Genomic DNA, 18,225 nt, shown 5'->3' with positions numbered 1-18,225 from the left:
AAGGACACAGTATTCGTGTGGTCAGGGAGTCGACTGATGTTGACAGGATGTCAGAAAGGTCACAGGTTTGTCATATCTATTAGTCAGCAGGACGTCTTTATCATATTATTTGTCTTGACCACCAGATTTGTATTAGTCTTCTGCAGCTGGCTGGGGATTTTCCATGAACCCAGTAATACTTAATGCTAACCATAATAATAACATCAACAATGGAGGGCTTCAAGGGCATCGCTCCCAACACACATTAAACTCTGGAACTAGGCATCGCTATTGCAAAGAGGTTGATGGCTCTCTTGAAGAACACTACAAGCATTAACCATCTCCACTGGGACAACCGTCACTTCTTCCAAAGTGAAGTTCAAGATAGGTCTGTTGACTACTGACATTCTTTCATGGGCTGGGGGTTTTCTGCCACTTCCTCTGCACCGTCAGCTTGCTATATACGATAATTCTGCCCTAATTGCACATTACCTAGTAGTCTCGGTGTCCACACTGGAAAAGTCAAGTCACACACACACCTGTCAAATATGTATGTATGTATGTATGTATGTATGTATGTATGTATGTATGTTGACAGAGATAGTGCTTGTTTTAGCATAAGTGACATGTTTCTAGTGATCGGCGCTTAACCAATATCACCAACACCCGCAAGTGCGTGTCTCCAGTGAAATCCGTAATCTCCAAAGTTCCTGGCAAAATCCACCCGCCACCCTGGAAGTCTTCCTCCCTCACTCTGCTCCTCAGAATCTTCAGGAAGCCTCGGGGCCTCTTCCTTGCAGCCGGAGCTGCGGGGTGTGGGAGGGGTGGCGGCCCGGATCCCTTCATGGCCTTCCTGGACCGTCCCCCCAGGCGCCCTCACTTGACTACAGTCGGTGGGCAGCAGGGTGGAGCGGTCCCGCGCTCGCAGCCCGCCCCTTGCCCGCCCCGCACGCGCACGTCCTCACGTGTACGTCCCCGCCCGCGGTGACCTGCATCCCCGGGTTCTAGCGTCTCCCAGATTTCAGCTTCCCTCTCTATCTGGGACGTCTCTCTGGGACGCTGGTGGGCGGGGCTCAGACCAGGAAGCTGCCCTATGCTCTGTGCCTGCCTTTCCTGTCTGTGAAGTTCTGGTCGCTTCTGTTCCCAGCTCCAAGAAGCCCTCGCCCTACATCTGACCTACTATAGAACATCAAGTGGAGCCCCACCACCACCACCAAACGCCCCCTCTGTTCCAGTCTTACACACTTAAATGGCTTAAGAAATCTTTTAGAAGATCCTGTGTTTACCTCTGAAGGTAAAGTCCCTTAGTTTCCAACTTTAAAAAATCAACGTAGAACCGGACAGATTCGGTATGATTTGACCTGGAATACTCAAGTTCTGCATAGAAACAGACTGTAGAATATTGCTTCCTGGGACTGGGAAAGCAGTGTGGTAAATGGACCGTGTGTATTGAGAGTGTTAGAGGCAGATGAGGCTCCCTTTCCCCCCATCCCTTATTCTAGCTTTCAGACAGCCCTTCTAACCCACAGCCAGACAAAGCCTTAGGGGCAAAGAAGCCACCAACAGCCCACAGCTGATGAGCTCTTCGTGAGGCAGCAGCAGCCACAAAAGAAATGCTGACAGAAATCCACCCCACCCCCAGCTGAAAAATAGCAGAGAAGCAGCAGCAGCAGCAGGCTTGCAAAGATTGCCATAGCAACCAGGAAAGGTTTCTTAAAGTTGTCTGTGCACAGGGCCTGGAGAGAGAGCTCAGAGGGAAGAGAGCGCTAAGTGCCCTTGCAGAGGACCCAAGTAAGGCTGCAGCACCCACTTTGATTTCCTCACAGGCACCTGTAACTCCAGCTTCAGCAGGATCCAGGGCTCCCTTCTGCCTTCTTTGGACACCCACACTTAATGCGCGCGCGCGCACGCGCGCGCGCGCGCACACACACACACACACACACACGCACACACGCACACACACACACATCCAGGACTCTACCCATTGCTAGGTTAAGCTGGGCCTCTGTCAGGTGTTGTGGCCGTCTGATGTTGAAGGCATTGTGCTGTGGGGAAGTTGTGAGCTATGTGCTTGCAGGGAGGGCACCCCCTTTGGAAGTTGGGGAGTCTTCTGGAAGACTCCTGAATGCTGCAGCAAGTGACATGCAGGGGCACTCCTCTGGTAACATCAGGGCCAGGTCTCATGATGCCTGCAGGTAGTGAGGTACTAGGGCAGAGGAGGGTGTCCCTTTCTTGTCCATACCACCGAGTGGGCAACAAGTGTCAGGGCCAGCCCTCTTACACTTGCTCTTACTGAGGGCAACACACCGTCCTTATGCTGGACTGAGATATAGGCAGTGGGGCTCCTGCTATTGCATGATGACTATGGCTAATGCCACGTGGTTATGTTAGGTAGTACCTGACATGGCCCGTGGGGAGTTTGCTGGAGAGCATGCAAATAATTTCTACTTTTAGCTAAAAATTCTGCAGACCTTGTCTCAAATTGGTTGTCCTTCTTTTGGAGTCACATGGCCCATTGTTGGTTCTAACGTTTTGTTGACTAGGATATCACACCTGTACTCACCAGATTTTCTGTATTGAGTGGCTTTTTTGTGTAAGTCACCTCTCACCTCCCTGAACACAGCTTAATGAAGTCTTGCATCTTCTTGTTGAGGACCTTAATAATTTCGGATTGGTCATATCACCCAGGGAAAACAAAACATGTACGGATTTTCTCAGCCCCACTGGATAAAACTGACCTTCTTCCTTCCTGTCCATGAGCTCTGGTTTACAATTATAATTGCTTGGTTGCTGTCTTCTTTTAAGTCAGACAGTGCAGCCCCGAAGTGTATCTCCACCCTATTCCAGACCCTCTTCTGACCTGACTGTGACCCCAACAGTGGCCAGAGTGAAGAGGCCCTGTACAATTTTGCTCAGCTCATTTTAGAACTGAAGGCAGCTACTGGGAAATGTTGCTTTTGTGAGATGTGGTCTTTCTTTTGAGTTTGGCACATCTGGTAATGATTACACAATGTCTACCTCCTTCGAGTAACAATGAAAGACTGGTGCCTGGCAGAGGCAAGAGAGTGTGAGTGTGCAGGAAGGCAAGAGACAGCACAGCCTCAAGCCTAAAGAGGGAGCTCAACTAAAGCCTGAGAGAGACTGGCAAGCAGAGAGAGGCTAGCATGTGATCTCTGGAGGAGAAAGTGCTAGTGAGTGTGCTCAACTTCAAGCTGCAAGCAAGGTAAGGAGAGGGAGGGAGGGGTGGGACAGAGACAGAGACAGAGACAGAGACAAAGCAAGCACATCCTCCAGCTGAGACTGCCTTTCAGTTTGTACCCAAAAACACTGCCTGTGTGTTCCTTAAGGGCCTTCCAGCTATCACTGCTTCTAGTTGAGCCCACCAATCCTGTGTGGAGGCTGGACCCCAGCAACAGACCACAGAATTGTTCTAAGTCTGGCTGATTGATTCAGTGGGTTCATGGGAGCTCCTTGCTGAAGGACACATGGCACAGGGGCGGCATGGGGTTCACCTTAGAAAATCTGCATTTCTGAAGCTACACCTGCCTTGCTTATCTGAAATTTCCTTCACATGTAATGATGCGTCAGTGTTCCTGATTTCTCATCCCCACTCACGTGTTTGCACTCATCCTGTCGGTTCCCTTCTGAGCCATAGTGAACAGGGCAACCATAAGCCTGGATGTCTGAGGATCCCTGCCTTACATTGATGGATCAGGCAGCAGTCCCCTTTTCCTTGTTCTGAGAAACTTTCATGCTGGCAGCTAGGGTGGCTGCCCCAGTCTCACTTCCCAACATAAGTGTGTGAGCACCAATGGTTCTCTCCGTCCTGCCCGTCATTTTCCGTGTTACCAGTCATGGTGGAGGGGGGACCTGTCACCTCAAACAACTTTAATTCCATTCCCGGGATGGTAAGGATACTGAACACTTGTTGAAGTGTCTACCTTTGTGGGTCTTCTTTTGAGGACCTTCTGTTTAGTTTTCTCCCCCATGCATGGATTACATGACATGGCTTTTTGTGTAACTTTATGTGGGGCAGTGGATCCTGCCACCAGACAAAAGACCCGGCAAAATGGAAGTAGGCTTTAAAGACCCCGGCAATTCTCATAATTGAGAACAGTAGGCATTAGTTCCAATTCAGGCCAAGGCCTACAGGTTTCAGAACAAGTAAACATGACATTCCAGTAGTTGGATGATGTACCTTAGGGACAACCTGAGGCCATCCCACATGCAAATGAAGCATCCTAACCTCTCTGATTGAGCCAACCAGAAGCAACTACCCCTGGATCCTAGACAACCCCATAATGTTCATAAGTTCCTTGTTTACAAGGAAGAAAGTGCAGAGTTATTTCACCAAGAATCATCCGAGAGCATCCGTCTTATTGAGCTGTAATACACTTGAGAATGGTTTTCCCTGAGGAAGCCTTCCTTGCTGGATCTTGGCCCCGCCCAGCAGTCTGGGTTTGAGGCTTCCCTGCAGCTGCTTGGCTTGACACTGAGGATGCCATTGGCTGTAATTGCACTCCACATCCTGCCACTCCCTTAGTGGCTCTGGCTCTGGTTCTTTGGATAAAGTATAGTGTATGAAATACTCACTGGGCAAGCAGGGATGAGTCAGTCTCCAAACTCCTGAGGCCATGTCTGCTTTGATTTACTTTTCTTTGTGGTGGAGTCCAAGTGTGCACACTTGAGTAGTTCTTAGGTGAATCTTAAGTGCCTCTCAGTGTGTGAACACTAGGGTAGAATTTTAGGGTGACATTGATGTCCTTTCTCAACCCTCTGCTGCTCTTCAACACCACAGAGGAAATGACTGACCAGGAAATAGCCAGCAAGAAGAGCTGAGGGACAGGCCTGGCTTAGATGACCCTAGAGTATTAACCTTGAGAAGAATACTGGTCTGACAGGTTATTTGACTTCTAAGAGCAGGAAATGTGATGTTAAAATATTTCCCTGAGAGAGTATTCAAATCAACAAAATCAGAACTGAAAAGGGAGACATAACAACAGAAACAGGAAATTCAAAAACTCATTAGATCCTACTACAAAAGCCTGTACTCAACAAGACTGGAAAATCTGGATGATGTGGACAGTTTTCTAGGCAGATACCAGGTACCAAAGTTAGATCAGGATTGGACAAACCATCTAAACAGTCCCACAACTCCTAAAGAAATAGAAGCACTCATTAGAGTCTCCCAACCAAAAAAGCCCAGGACTGGATGGGTTTAGTGCAGAATTATGTCAGACCTTCGTGGAAGACCTAATACCAGTACTCTCCAAACTGTTCCACAAAATAGAGACTGAAAGAACACTACCCAATTCCTTCTATGACGTCACAGTTCACCTATAGCTAAACCACACAGAGACCCAAAAACGAAAGAGAGCTTCAGACCAACTTCCCTTATGAATGTTGATGAAAAATTACTCAATGAAGTTCTTGTGACTCCAAGAACATATCAAAGCAATCATCCACCATGATCAAGTAGGCTTCATCCCAGGGATGCAGAGATTGTACAATACATGGAAATCTATAAACATAATCTACTATATGAACAAACTCACAGAAAAAACCCACGTGATTATCTCACTAGGTGCTGAGAAAGCATTTGACAAAATTCAACACCCCTTCATGTTAAAAGTCTTGAAAACACCAGGAATCCGAGGTCCCTACCTAAACATAGTAAAACAATATACAGCAAACCAGTTGCCAACATGGAACTAAATGGAGAGGTACTTGAAGCAATGACACTAAAGTCAGGGACTAGACAAGGCTCCCACTCTCTCCACACCTATTCAGTGTAGAACTTGAAGTGCTCGCCAGAGCAATCAGACAACATGGAGGTCAGAGGGATACAAATTGGAAAGGACGAAGTTAAAATATCACTATTTGCAGATGATATGATAATATACTTCAGTGACCCCAAAAATTCCAACGGAGAACTCCTAAACCTCATAAACAACTTCAGCAAAGTGGCTGGATATAAAGTTAACTCAAACAAATCAGTAGCCTTCCTCTACTCAAGGGATAAACAGGCTGAGAATGAAATTAGGGACATGACACACTTCACAATAGTCACAAATAATATAAAATGCCTCAGTGTGACTCTAACCAAGCAAGTGAAAGATCTGTATGACAAGTCTCTGAAGAAAGAAATCAAAGAACATCTCAGAAGATGGAAAGATCTCCCATGATCATGGATTGGCAGGATTAATAGAGGAAAAATAGCCATCTTGCCAAGAGCAATTTACAGATTCAATGCAATTCCCATCAAAATTCCAACTCAATTCTTGATAGAGTTAGAAAGATCCATTTGCAAATTCATTTGGAATAACAAAACCCCCCAAAATAGCAAAAGCTATCCTTTACAACAAAAGAACTTCTGGGGGAATCACCATCCCTGACCTCCAGCTCTATACAGAGCAATAGTGATAAAACTGTATGGTATTGGTACAGAGACAGGCAGGTAGATCAATGGAATAGAATTCAAGATCCAGAAATGAACCTACACACCTCTGGTCACTTGATCTTTGACAAAGGAGCTAATACCATCAAATGGAAAAAAGATAGAATTTTCAACAAATGGTGCTGGATCAACTGGAGGTCAGCATGTAGAGGAATGCAAATTGATCGATTCTTTTCAACCTGAACAAATCTCAAGTCCAAGTGGATCAAGAACCCCACATATAAAACAAAATACACTGAAAGTAATGGAAGAAAAAGTCAGGAAGAGCCTCGAAACATGGACACAGGGGACAATTTTCTGAACAGAAAATGAATGGCTTATGCTCTAAGATCAAGAATAGACAAATAGGACTTCATGAAATTGCAAAGCTCCTGAAAGGCAAAAGAAACAGTCATTAGGAAAAAACAGCAACCAACAGATTGAGAAAAGATCTTTACTAATCCTACATCTGATAGAGGGCTAATATCCAACATATACAAAGAACTCAAGAAGTTAGACACCAGAGAAACAAATAACACTATTAAAAATGGGGTAGAGATCTAAACAAAGAATTCTGAAAAATATTGAATGGCAGAGAAGCATATAAAGAAATGTTCAACATCCTTAGTTATCAGGGAAATGCAAATCAAAACAACCCTGACATTCTAATTCACACTATGGCTAAGATAAAAAACTGAGGTGACAACAGATGCTGGCCAGGATATAGAGAAAGAGGAACCCTCCTCCATTGTTGGTGGGATTGCAAGCTGACTCAACCACTCTGGAAATCAGTATGGAGGTTCCTCAGAAAATTGGACCTATTACAACCTGAGGACCCGACTATACCACTTTTGGGCATATACCCAAAAGATACTCCCACATATAACAAGGACACATGCTCCACTATGTTCATAGCACCCTTATTTATAATAGCCAGAAGCTGGAAAGAACCAAAATGCCCTTCAGCAGAGGAATGGATACAGAAAAGTTGGTACATCTACACAATGGAGTGCTACTCAGTTATCAAAACAATGACTTCATGAAATTCATAGGCAAGTGGATGGAAATAGAAAATACCATCCTGAGTGAGGTAACCGAAACACAGAGAAACACACATGATATGCACTCACTGATAAGTGGATATTAGCCACAAACCTCGGATTACCCAAGATACAATCCACAGACCACATGAAGCTCAAGAAGAATGATGACCAAAGTGCAGATGCTTCAGTCCTTAGAAGGGTGAACAAAAATATTCACAGGAGGAACTATGAAGACAAAGTTTGGAGCAGAGACTGAAGTAAAGGCCATCCCGAGACTGCCTCACCTGGGGATCCACCCATATACATAGTCACCAAACCCAGACACTGTTGCAGATGCCAAGAAGTGCATGCTGACAGGAGCCTGATATAGCTGCCTCCTGAGAGGCTCTGCCAGAGCTTGACAAATACAGAGGTGAGGATGATTGCAGCCAACCATTGAACTGAGAACAGGGTCCCCAATGGAAGAGTTAGGGAAGGATTGAAGGAGCTGAAGTGGTTTGCAACCCCATAAGGACAACAGTACCAACCAACCAGAGTTCCCAGGGACTAAACCACCATCCAAAGAGTATGGGGTTACCCATGGCCCCAGCTGTATATGTAGCAGAGGATAAACTTGTCGGGCATCAATGGTAGGAGAAGCCCTTAGTCCTGGGGAGGCTGGACTCCCAGTGTAGGGGTATGTCAGGCTGGGGAGGCAGGAAGGCATGGTGGGGCGGGGGAACACCCTCATAGATGCAGGAGGAAGGGGTGGGATAGGGGGTTTATGGATGGGAAACCGGGCAAGGGGATAACATTTGAAATGTAAATAAAAAATATCCAATAAAGAAGTATTTCTCTGGGGTTGGGGATTTGGCTCAGTGGTAGAGCGCTTGCCTAGGAAGCGCAAGGTCCTGGGTTCGGTCCCCAGCCCCGAAAAAAAAAAAAGAAAGAAAAAAAATAAAGAAGTATTTCTCTGATTCACTCTGGGGATAGCCAGAAGACTGGCCCTAGGGACCTGATGTTCTCTGGTCTCTATTCCAGCTCATAGGTAGGAGGAGAATAGATTCCTGTAAGCCCTGTCTGCAATGTGAACAAGGCCATGTGATGCTGGCAGCCAAGAGCAGAGCTTCATACTGCTTGTGACTTGCAAGAGAAGCAGCTGGACCTAAAGGTACCGATGGAGGGCTCAGGCAGGGCCTTCCATGGCTCTGCTTCTGTCAGAGCAAGGGAGCCCATCTATCCAGCTGCATGTGGCCTCCATGCTATCTGACACATGACTTCAGCATCTGCCATACACTTCTATTGGCTTCTCAGCCCTCTTTTACACTCCAACAATCCTGTACCTTCCAAAGAATCCCCGATGCCAGACATGTGCTGGTTTCTGTATTGGCAAGCCCTTGGTCCTGGCAAGGCGGGACCCCAGCCTAGGGGTATGTCATACTGGGGAAGCAGGAAGGTGTATGTGGGTGGGGGAACACCCTCAAAGACACAGGGGAAGGGGGTGGGATGGGGATTTATGGACAGGAACCTGGGTGATGGGATATAACTATCCTGTTTTTGTTCTATCCTAGAGCAAGATGTCAGGTACAGTGACTTCATAGGGTGATCATGAATTCCTGTGTCCCAGGTGGCATTGCTGACCTGAAGACTTCATACAGAGGCAGATGTGCTCTTCCGGATGGGGGAGCTGATACCTGGGCTACATTGAGTCATGAATCTCACCCTCACACAATCCCTCCCACTTTCCTTTTGCTTTCCTCCTAAAAGCAGAGGATGTAGTGATTTCAGTATCCACTGGAACCACTCACTACACCACCGTAGGGCCACTGCATTGCTCTGCTGCCCTGCACTGCTATTCTGTAAAGGGTGAGCTCACTTTGAGATTGCCAGAGAGCATGGCAATCACAGCACTAAGGGTCACAGATGCATGACATGGCTCTGTGAGCCTTGCACAGGTCATTTTCTTTAACGTCGCCTCCCAATGTCTAAAGTTGGAATCTCTGAATGATTCTCTGTAGGTTTAGTGTTGCTCAGGCATAGGCCTGTAAATAAAACATGGATGAAACCCATGTCAGGCACCTTGTCCCGGGACTCACTCCAGAGTGGTATCTGTACAGATTTGAGCTGTGGGATTCTGAATTGCATAGAGGTGAATCTTGGAAATATCAGGCTCAGAGCCTTGTTCTCAGTCAAACAAGTGTGAAAAGGGTCAATAACCACAAAGGACAGAACGGGAGTTTTAATGTCACCTGTGGGTCCACCTATTTCCTGCCCCTTGAAATCTTTCTTTAAAAAATCTTTCTTAGCCCATGTGTCAAGTGGGATAAGATCAGGACATGACACTCCCAATGTCAGGACTCTCTCATAGATGAGGTACCTGAGGAGGACTGTGGATACCTGGGCACAAGACTCCTAAACCTGGTATCACAGAAACACAAGTTTCACATTCCTAGTCCTGGTTGCAACAGCATCACCACCAAGGTTCTTCTGTGGAGTGGGGCCTTCTTCCTCTTCTAGGATTCAAGGTAACCTCTGACCTGAGGCTGTCAGGCTCTCTGTATCTTGCAATGTCTGATGAGACTTTGGTCCTTGAACTTTCCTCCTGTGCATGGATGCTTTCCATGTACTTCCTAAGGATTTGGTCCCTCCTTATAGAGCCCAAGCTATTGGCTGCAATCCAGTGCTAAGCTGGGGACATCAGCAAGGCCAAAATGTTTGTGACAAGAGGCTTAATATGGAGAACAAAATGAAGGAACTTGTGTAAGTTGAGAGAAGAATGGTTTCTTGCAGTAGATGTGGTCCCAGCTGTCTCCCACCAGTCTTTGTACCTCCCAGACATCCTAGCGCCCCACCAATGCATAAGAAACCCTCCTTACTATACTTGTCCCTCTAACCTGAAAGTCTGAGCTTTTCCATGGTGCTCTCCTCTCAGCAGAATCAGAAGCTCACTGAAGTGCTAGCCAAGGAGACATACTAGAACTGAAGGAGGCTGAGAGGGGAGACTTTTGAGCTTTCTGCACTAGGACAGTCAGGGTTTTTTGGAAAGAGTTAACTTGTGCCATTCTGCCTGTCCAGTGGCATCGTAGCTGTCCTGGGGAAGGTGACTGCCTGAACTGGTGAACAGCATGGCGTCTCCAGGCCTTTGTTCTCCTATGTACCATGTGGCAGTCCTAAACCCAGTTCACATCTGTGGGAGAGGCGGATCATCTGTCCCCTAAGATATAAAAGAACACAGCACTCTGCTATGAGATCACGGGCCACTGCTACTTGAGAGGAATCCCAACCTCATTGCTTCAAGTCCCTAGAGGATATGGTGTTCAAAAAGGGCATCTCGCAGTCATGGTCTCCGTCGTTGAGTCTGAACAGCTAAAACTCTCTGAGGATGCGCAAGAGAGGAACTTTCACCTCTGCTTTCCCTCCTAATGCCGTTCTTCCTCTGCACCTCAGACAATTGAGAGATGGATAACGTCCTCTGAGTAGTTTGGAGGGGAGATCTGGACCAGGTCAGGAAAGAATGAGGTGTGAGTTAGCTGCTGTGTGCAATGGGTGGAATTGATGCCTTTGCTCACCTCTAAATGCTGAGGACATGGTGGGGGAGCTGGGAAGACTTACAAGGTGGAGGGACATCCTCAGATAACATTCCCTAGGTCTACTTTATAGGGAGAGCTCACACAAGGAGGAAGAGGCCCGCATGGCTCAGAGCAAAGCCTGCTGTGACAGGCCAGGCTGTGTCGTGAAGTGGGCTCACTGTAGAGCTGTTAGGACACTGCCCATGTTACACAGGAGAAAAGCCTGCTGTGGCAGATGTAAATGTGCAGTAAAGCGTGCTTACTCTATCACTGTTAGGAAACAGGACATGGCCAACATCTCTCCATGTCACACAAAGGGAGATGATATCCAGACTGTGTGCCAAGGTGATGTCTGTGAGAATGACTGAAATGGGTCTGTCTGAGGGGAAGAGTGTTTTACAAAGAAAGCCAAGAGGAAGGAGAGTTCCTGGGTCTGGGGCCTGTCAACCAGGGCTTCAAATGTGGCCCTTTCCTCTGAGTTTTGATGGGTTTCTGTCAGGGCAGTCAACCTCAGGAGAGACCTGCCTCAGCCTGGTGTCCCCTTTCTCACAAGGTCACAGTGTATCATTTATCTCAGTGATGGACAGCATGAGTACATTTACCAGAACATAATAAATAGCCCGTCCTTCCATATATGGACAATTTAGATGCATTGGGTTGTGATTCCAGCAAGAGTATCTAAGTCAGACCAGGAGGCATTGGATGAAGAGGTATGGGGACATCCCTGACAACAGCTGCAGCAAGAGTGGTAGGACTAGTCATACACAGCCATGTTTCCAACCTCACTAGCTTTAGGATGTGGTGCCATCAAAGCCTCTGCTCTAGGTGCAGACCTGAGGCTGCTTGGGAGAGTTTCCTTTCACATGATGTAGAAGTTTCCCCGTGCTGCCCCCTGAGAACAGAACCCCAGGACATCAGCCATGCGTGGTGTCAGCTGCAGGACTGAGCTCCCCTTGTGCCCTCTCCTCTCAGAGCTGCTAGGAGTCCCATGACTTAGCATCAAAAGCTCGCCTATCTAAGGTGATCGTCTTACCAGCATGTTAAAGATAAGGTCCACGGTGACTTTCAGTTTTGTCTCTAAGGGGAGGCTAAGGAAGACAATATTAATGGAGGTCGGTGTCTTGACTTTCAGATTCGTGGTGAACCTCTGAGTGCTTCATGTCAGGAGTCATGCTAACTGCAACGCCTCGACTCATCTTCTGGGAGGTAGGACCGTGCAGATTTGTCCCTGCTCCCTAGAAGATAGAATTGCACAGTGTTAAGGTGGTAGACGGCAGACTCATTTTCTTTTCTGGACTCTCTGTCTACCTTGTATTCATCATGGCAGAGGTACATTGCTCCTTGAACAGGTTGTTGGACATACAGCAGATGAAGGTCCCATAGAGTAGGGAAGTGTTTCCCAGCACATCAGTGGTCTAGCTCATGGCCTGGGAACAACATCCCAAGGAAACGCAGTGACATCGGTCACAAGGCTACCCTCTGACACATAAGAGGAGACCCTCCTCCAGGCTCTTCAGATGTGGAAGACCGAGTGTCAGAAAGATGGTCAGAAAGTTCTTGTTTCTCAGTCACTGAAGCCTTCGAGGTTCACACACAAGGTTTGCAGCTTTCTTGGGCTCAGAGAGACAGATGTGCTGTGTGCCTGCCCCAACACTTCCCACAGGAAAGCAAGTCACACAGGCTGACTGAACTGCATGGTGGTGACCTTTCACTTTGTGTTCCCTCAACCTCTGTGTGTGGTCCTTCTGCAATGTAGACTCACCACACACTCACTGTAGACAGAAGCCTTTCATGTCCACAGCTTGAGCACTCCTGGGATTTGTCGTGGGTCAGATCCTGGAGTCCATTCATGCCCCCACAATTGAAGCCCATCTCCTATATCCCCAGAGCCTCCTGCTGTCAGCCATATACTATGTCCTACGTCTCCCAGGGGGTAATCACAGGACAATGGGAAGTTCACAGGCTGCTGGAGCTTCAGCATAGACCTGAGGGAGCCTGGTTAGTGTGAGAGGCCATCAAGGTGCTTCTTACGTATGCACGGGGGTGGGATGTTGGATGGGTGTCCCTTAGCCTGTCCTGTGGCCACACAGGAACTGCCCAAGGCAGCACAGGCATTGAATGGATTGCAGAGCAGAGCTGTGGTGGGATGCTTCCCATCTCTGCTCCTTACTTGCTCTTGAGCAGGCCTCTGTTGGGTTCACCTGTGATGACGAGAAGAAGGGAGAGTTGAGAAGGCCAGGGGTCAGTGTCCTGATGGAATCACTGTGAGGCATTGCTGCCTTGAGCCTGGTGGCCGTGAAAATCCTCTGCCAGCTAGTCTGCCCTGAGTAGGAGTAGGTCGGAAAGACCAGCAAGGAATGGTATGCCAAGGGTCTGCATGCCACTGTGGAGATTCTAGTGACACTGAAACCATCTCCACTGGATAGGGTACCCACGATACTCAGTAAGTGGGCATCCAGCTCAGTTTCCCCATGTAGGCATCCAAGCAACCATGTGAGGCTTCACAGGGCTCAGCACACTCTGCCTGTCCAGTGCAAATGTAGGGGGACACTCAGGTGGCCCCTTTGTGTTTGACCATGGTCACTCTGCCAGGCTCTAGGTCCCCAGGCAGAGTCTCTATCAGAATATATTCCCCATTGACAACAGCTGCACACGTCCCCTTTCACCTTGGCAGTACCCACAGCTCTTGCTGATTACTGCTAGTGTAGCTGCATCAGATTGCACCTAGGCATGGTCCAGCCGGATTTCCTCTTGAGGTGGTGAGCCCAGGATCAGGGTTTAATCCAGCTGGAGTAGAAATGCATCTGACCATCCCAGGAGACCCTAGAAATGTACACCTTTCTGATTTTTCCAACAAGAAGACACTAATAAAGACAGAGAACACACAACACAAAGCAGAGATTGCGCCTCCGATGCCTGCTAACCCTTCATTGGGTTTGGCCTCCTGCCTCTTTCAGGGGTGCCACTTTCTTGGAGAATCTTTGCTGGGTTCTTTTCTTCCAAGCCCTGGGCAAACAACTGAGTCTTGACAGGCACTCCCTGATGCTGTTCCTCAGTCTCTCAAAGCACCCCATCTGCTGAGGGGGAGATGATGTTTCAATGTCATAGTCTTGGTCAGGAAGCACAGGCAATTCATCCTCCAATAGGCTTCTGCAGATACATGGGTCACTCCCATGTCCAGAATGGAGGTAACAGCTAAAAGTGCTGCTCTTCTTGTTGGTACAATCTACAGAAATGGGAGGCATAGAGACACTTCTGGCCACCTTGTATCTTGACAGTGCCAAGGCAACAGGCCCATGCTCTCCTGAGGGCCAGATGTGGAGTGGGCAAAAGTTGGGCTCAATGCCCCTTCTTACTAGGGGAAGACCAGAGACAGAGGAATATGACTCGTGTGGGGATGGGGTAGGGCACAGGTCCAGGAGATTGGATGATGTGATTGATGAATACTCAACCCTCTTGTCTTCAAAATTAAATATGCCCCCATTGGTTCATCAAACTTTTGGTTTTTCAATGACTCCCTAATCTCACTGGCATTAAACCCCATGCTACAGAGTGTTGTGGTTTGCCTTGGAGTTCTCTCTGAATTTGTAAAATAAAGGCAAGAGCTTTGGGCAGAGGGAGGAGTCGGGAGCGAGAGGGGAGGAGTCAGGAGAGGGGAGGAGTCAGGAGAGGGGAGGAGTCAGGAAGGGTAGGAGTCAGGGGACGAGAAAGGAAAGAAGTGAGGAGAGAGTTGTCGTGGGAGAAGGAAAAGCTGGAGACCTGGCAAATAAAAGGTGCAAGGGATGAGGGATTTGGGAGCTAGGAATAGGACAGTGTAGGGTGGATCTGCCCAATCTAGACGCTAGATTGTTTTCATATTAATTGAGTTGCATTTTCTTTCTACTGGCCGATTCGGGTTGGAGAGGAAACTGCAACAAACTGCAACAAAATGGCGCCTAACGTATCCATTAGAACTCAACTAACCTGAGATAAAAGTTTACTTCCCTCTCACCCCCAGAATAGGGCTCTGATAGAGATCTAGGCAGGAGTACTGGTGGATTGGGAGATGACTGTGTCTGAGCGGTCTACGGAGAACTGCAGAGAGACTCCCTGCCCCAAACCCCAGACAGAGAGCTACAGCCGAGGGCATCATCTAGAATCAAGGAAAGGGATAGGAGAACCTAGAGCACAGTGAGGGAGTTTTCTGGCCAGAACATTGAACAGGATTCCTGAGATCACCACACGACCAAGCAAAGCCGGAGACAACCCAAAGAGGCCCCTCCCTGGGAACAAAGAATCGAGAGGACTGCACGTGTTCTGAGGCAGAGGGAGAAAAAGGTACAAAGGGCTTCGGATCAGGTACTACTTTGATGTAAGAGAGATATATAACCTTTTGATACTTAAAGATGAGAAACACAATGAATATCTTTTGGGCTGAAAGGAAAATTATACAGATTTAAGGTTTAAAAATATGAAGTTAAAAGAGTATGTTTCAACTCAGGACTAAACACTGTGAAAAGCAAGTCCAGACAGCCCCGCCCTGCCGCTAGAACTAACAGACCATAAAAGGAAAGGAATGCAGAACAGACCAGGAGTACCGGACCTGACTCACAGGCCACCTGGCAGGAAGAGATAAGCCCCCAGCCCCCGACATCCAGGACGCCCCAAACCTGCCAATGTGTGTAGCTATACCTTATTACCTCATCATGTGAAATAGCCAATCATATGTGAACATGTCTATGTGCCTCGTTTGAATCCACCAATCCCCGTAACTATGCATCTGCTTCTGTACGCCCGCTTCTGCTTCCCCAATCCCTATAAAAGCCCCATGCTGGAGCTGCTGGGTGCGCAAGTCCTCCGAAGAGACTGTGTGCCCGCAGGTACCTTTGTTTTCCAATAAACCCTCTTGCTGATTGCATCCGAGTGGACTCGGCTCGGTCATTGGGCGCTTGGGACTCCTCCTGAGGGAAAGGTCCTCTCCGGGGGTCTTTCATTATGGGGGCTCGCCCCGGGATTTGGAGACCCTCCGCCCAGAGATCACCGACCACCCACTGGGAGGTAAGCCGGCCGGCGTTTGTCTTGTCTGTTATGTCTTGTCCTGTGAACGATCGATCAATAGGCTCAGATCTGGGGACTATCTGGGCGGGCCAGAGAAGGAGCTGACGAGCTCGGACTTCTCCCCCGCAGCCCTGGAAGACGTTCCAAGGGTGGTTGGAGGAGAGGGAGATCCGGATCCGTGGCACCTCCGTCTGTTTTCGGAGGGATCCGTACCCTTGATGACTCCATCTGAATTTTATTGGAGTAGAGGATCCAAGACCCTCGCTGACTCCGTCTGAATTTTTGGTTTCAGTTTGCTACCGAAGCCGCGCGGCGCGTCTGCTTGTTACTTGTTTGACTGTTGGAATTGTTTGTCTTCTTTGTGACCTGACTGTGGTTTTCTGGACGTGTTGTGTCTGTTAGTGTCTTTTTGACTTTTGTTTCGTGTTTGAATTTGGACTGACGACTGTGTTTAAAATCTTGGACCGATGACTGTGTTTGAAATCATGAAACTGTTTGCTTTGTTCGTCGAAGAGTTTTTCTTGGTCCCCTTAACGCTTAGTGAGTAAGAAACTTAATTTTGTAGACCCCGCTCTAGTGGCGGTGTGTTGGTTGATAGCCAAAGTTAATTTTTAAAACATAGTGTTTTGGAGGTTGGGGATTTAGCTCAGTGGTAGAGCTCTTGCCTAGCAAGCGCAAGGCCCTGGGTTTGGTCCCCAGCTCTGAAAAAAAGGAAAGAAAAACAAAACAAAAACATAGTGTTTTATCTGTGCTTGTGCTCGCAGCCAGCTGTGATGAACTGGGAAAGATTTAAATTTTCCTTGGGAGTAAGGAATCTTAAAGGCAGAGTTTCAGCCGGTATGGCACTTAGTGTGTAGCTGCCTAAAAGATCAGAAATGCTGTCAACAGGCTATAAAAAAGGGACAGGCGGTGTTAGAAATGCTAAGGGAAGAACTATCTAAAAAGGCTGAGAGCGAGGTGGGAGAGGACTATAAGGAAAACAAGAAAGGAATTTCTGACATTTGCTCACCGAAGGAGAGCGCTCATTAAGAGAAGTTCTTTAAGGAAGCCTGCCTTATCTGCTGTCCTTATACCAAGGGAGGAGTCAGTCTCCAACATTAAATTACTTTTCTCGCTGATCATCATTAACATGGAGAGTGCCTTTGGTCCTATCCCCACAGCAGCCAGTTCCTGCCCCTATGGTTAAAATGCCCCAGGTTGGGGGACAAAAAGAGCCCCTAAAATAGTTTCAAAGTATCTACAACTGTGAAGAACTTTGTTTTGCCAGTCAGGATTAATGTTTTCTTTTCCATGGGCCTATAGCCCACTGAGACAGTTTGGTAAAGGGCTGTTACTAAAGTCCTGAAAGCCCCAGGTGAACTGGTTACAATTCTTTTGTCAGCTGCTTAGTATCTAGCACCCAGGTTCTAACCATCTCTCCATCCTTTTGTTATTAGTTGTTACTAGAAGCCTAGTGTCATTTGGAGGCTGGTTCTCTTGAGAGGCAAAGCCACCAAGCTGACACTGAAGGGAGGTAGGTACTCCTTAAGGGAAAATCTAAGCCCAGAGAGACAGCCAGTAACAGCTAGGCTGCCTCTCTGTTCGCCTTTCTGTTTCATAGACAAAGCTTGTGCTTATAAATATAAGTGGCCTTTTTGTCCAAAAAAACGCCTCCTGGTTTAGCTGTGTGACTAAATGCTATTTGTCCTCTTCAGTGGACCTCTCTCCTCTAGATTCCCTTCTTGTTTTCTCACCATCCCACGTGAGATGCTTGTTAGTAACTGTTACAGATCTTCTTTACCACTGAGGAAAGACAGAATCCTGCTAGAGGCCAGAAAGAATGTTCCAGACATGGATGGAAGGCTCCTGACTGTTGACTTCAATGTGCCTGAAGGTAGGGAGTGCTCCAGGTCTGCCCCCAGGCTCCAAGGGTGGGTCTCCTAGGGGCTGGAAAATGCCCCACCAATCTGGCTAAGATAAGGAAAGGGTATGAAGAGAAAGTTACAGAAATTTGAAGGGTTAAGCTAAGTTGCTGAGAGTTAGTATAAGTTACAGAGAAAGTAAGGTTAAAGAAAGAGAAAGAGAAAAGAAGGTAAAAAGAGCAGAAAGCTAGGGAAGAAAAGAGACAAAAAGAAGAGGAAGCTAGAGAGCTAAAGAGAGATAAAAGACAAGAGAGGAACATATACTGGCCACAGTAGTTAGG

General features: G+C 47.5%; 1 long non-coding RNA gene across 2 annotated transcripts; it reads left to right on the top strand.

The window, feature by feature from the left end:
- The first annotated feature begins 1,054 nt into the window (after positions 1 to 1,054).
- LOC102554935 (uncharacterized) lies at positions 1,055 to 17,563 on the top strand. 2 transcript variants are annotated; one of them, XR_015629822.1, is made up of 3 exons: positions 1,055 to 1,273; positions 8,479 to 8,627; positions 12,139 to 17,563. It is a non-coding gene; the product is annotated as an uncharacterized LOC102554935 (long non-coding RNA). The 2 variants fall into 2 exon arrangements; XR_015629821.1 differs by lacking the exon at positions 12,139 to 17,563 and adding an exon at positions 9,009 to 9,507 and having other exon boundaries at positions 8,479 to 8,608.
- The last annotated feature ends 662 nt before the right edge of the window (positions 17,564 to 18,225 follow it).

The sequence above is a fragment of the Rattus norvegicus genome, chromosome 9 (genome assembly GCF_021556685.1).
Source record: "Rattus norvegicus strain SHRSP/BbbUtx chromosome 9, alternate assembly SHRSP_T2T, whole genome shotgun sequence".
Taxonomy (NCBI): domain Eukaryota; kingdom Metazoa; phylum Chordata; class Mammalia; order Rodentia; family Muridae; genus Rattus; species Rattus norvegicus.
Note: the sequence above shows the minus strand (reverse complement) of the source record. Positions and strands in the feature narration are given on the sequence as shown.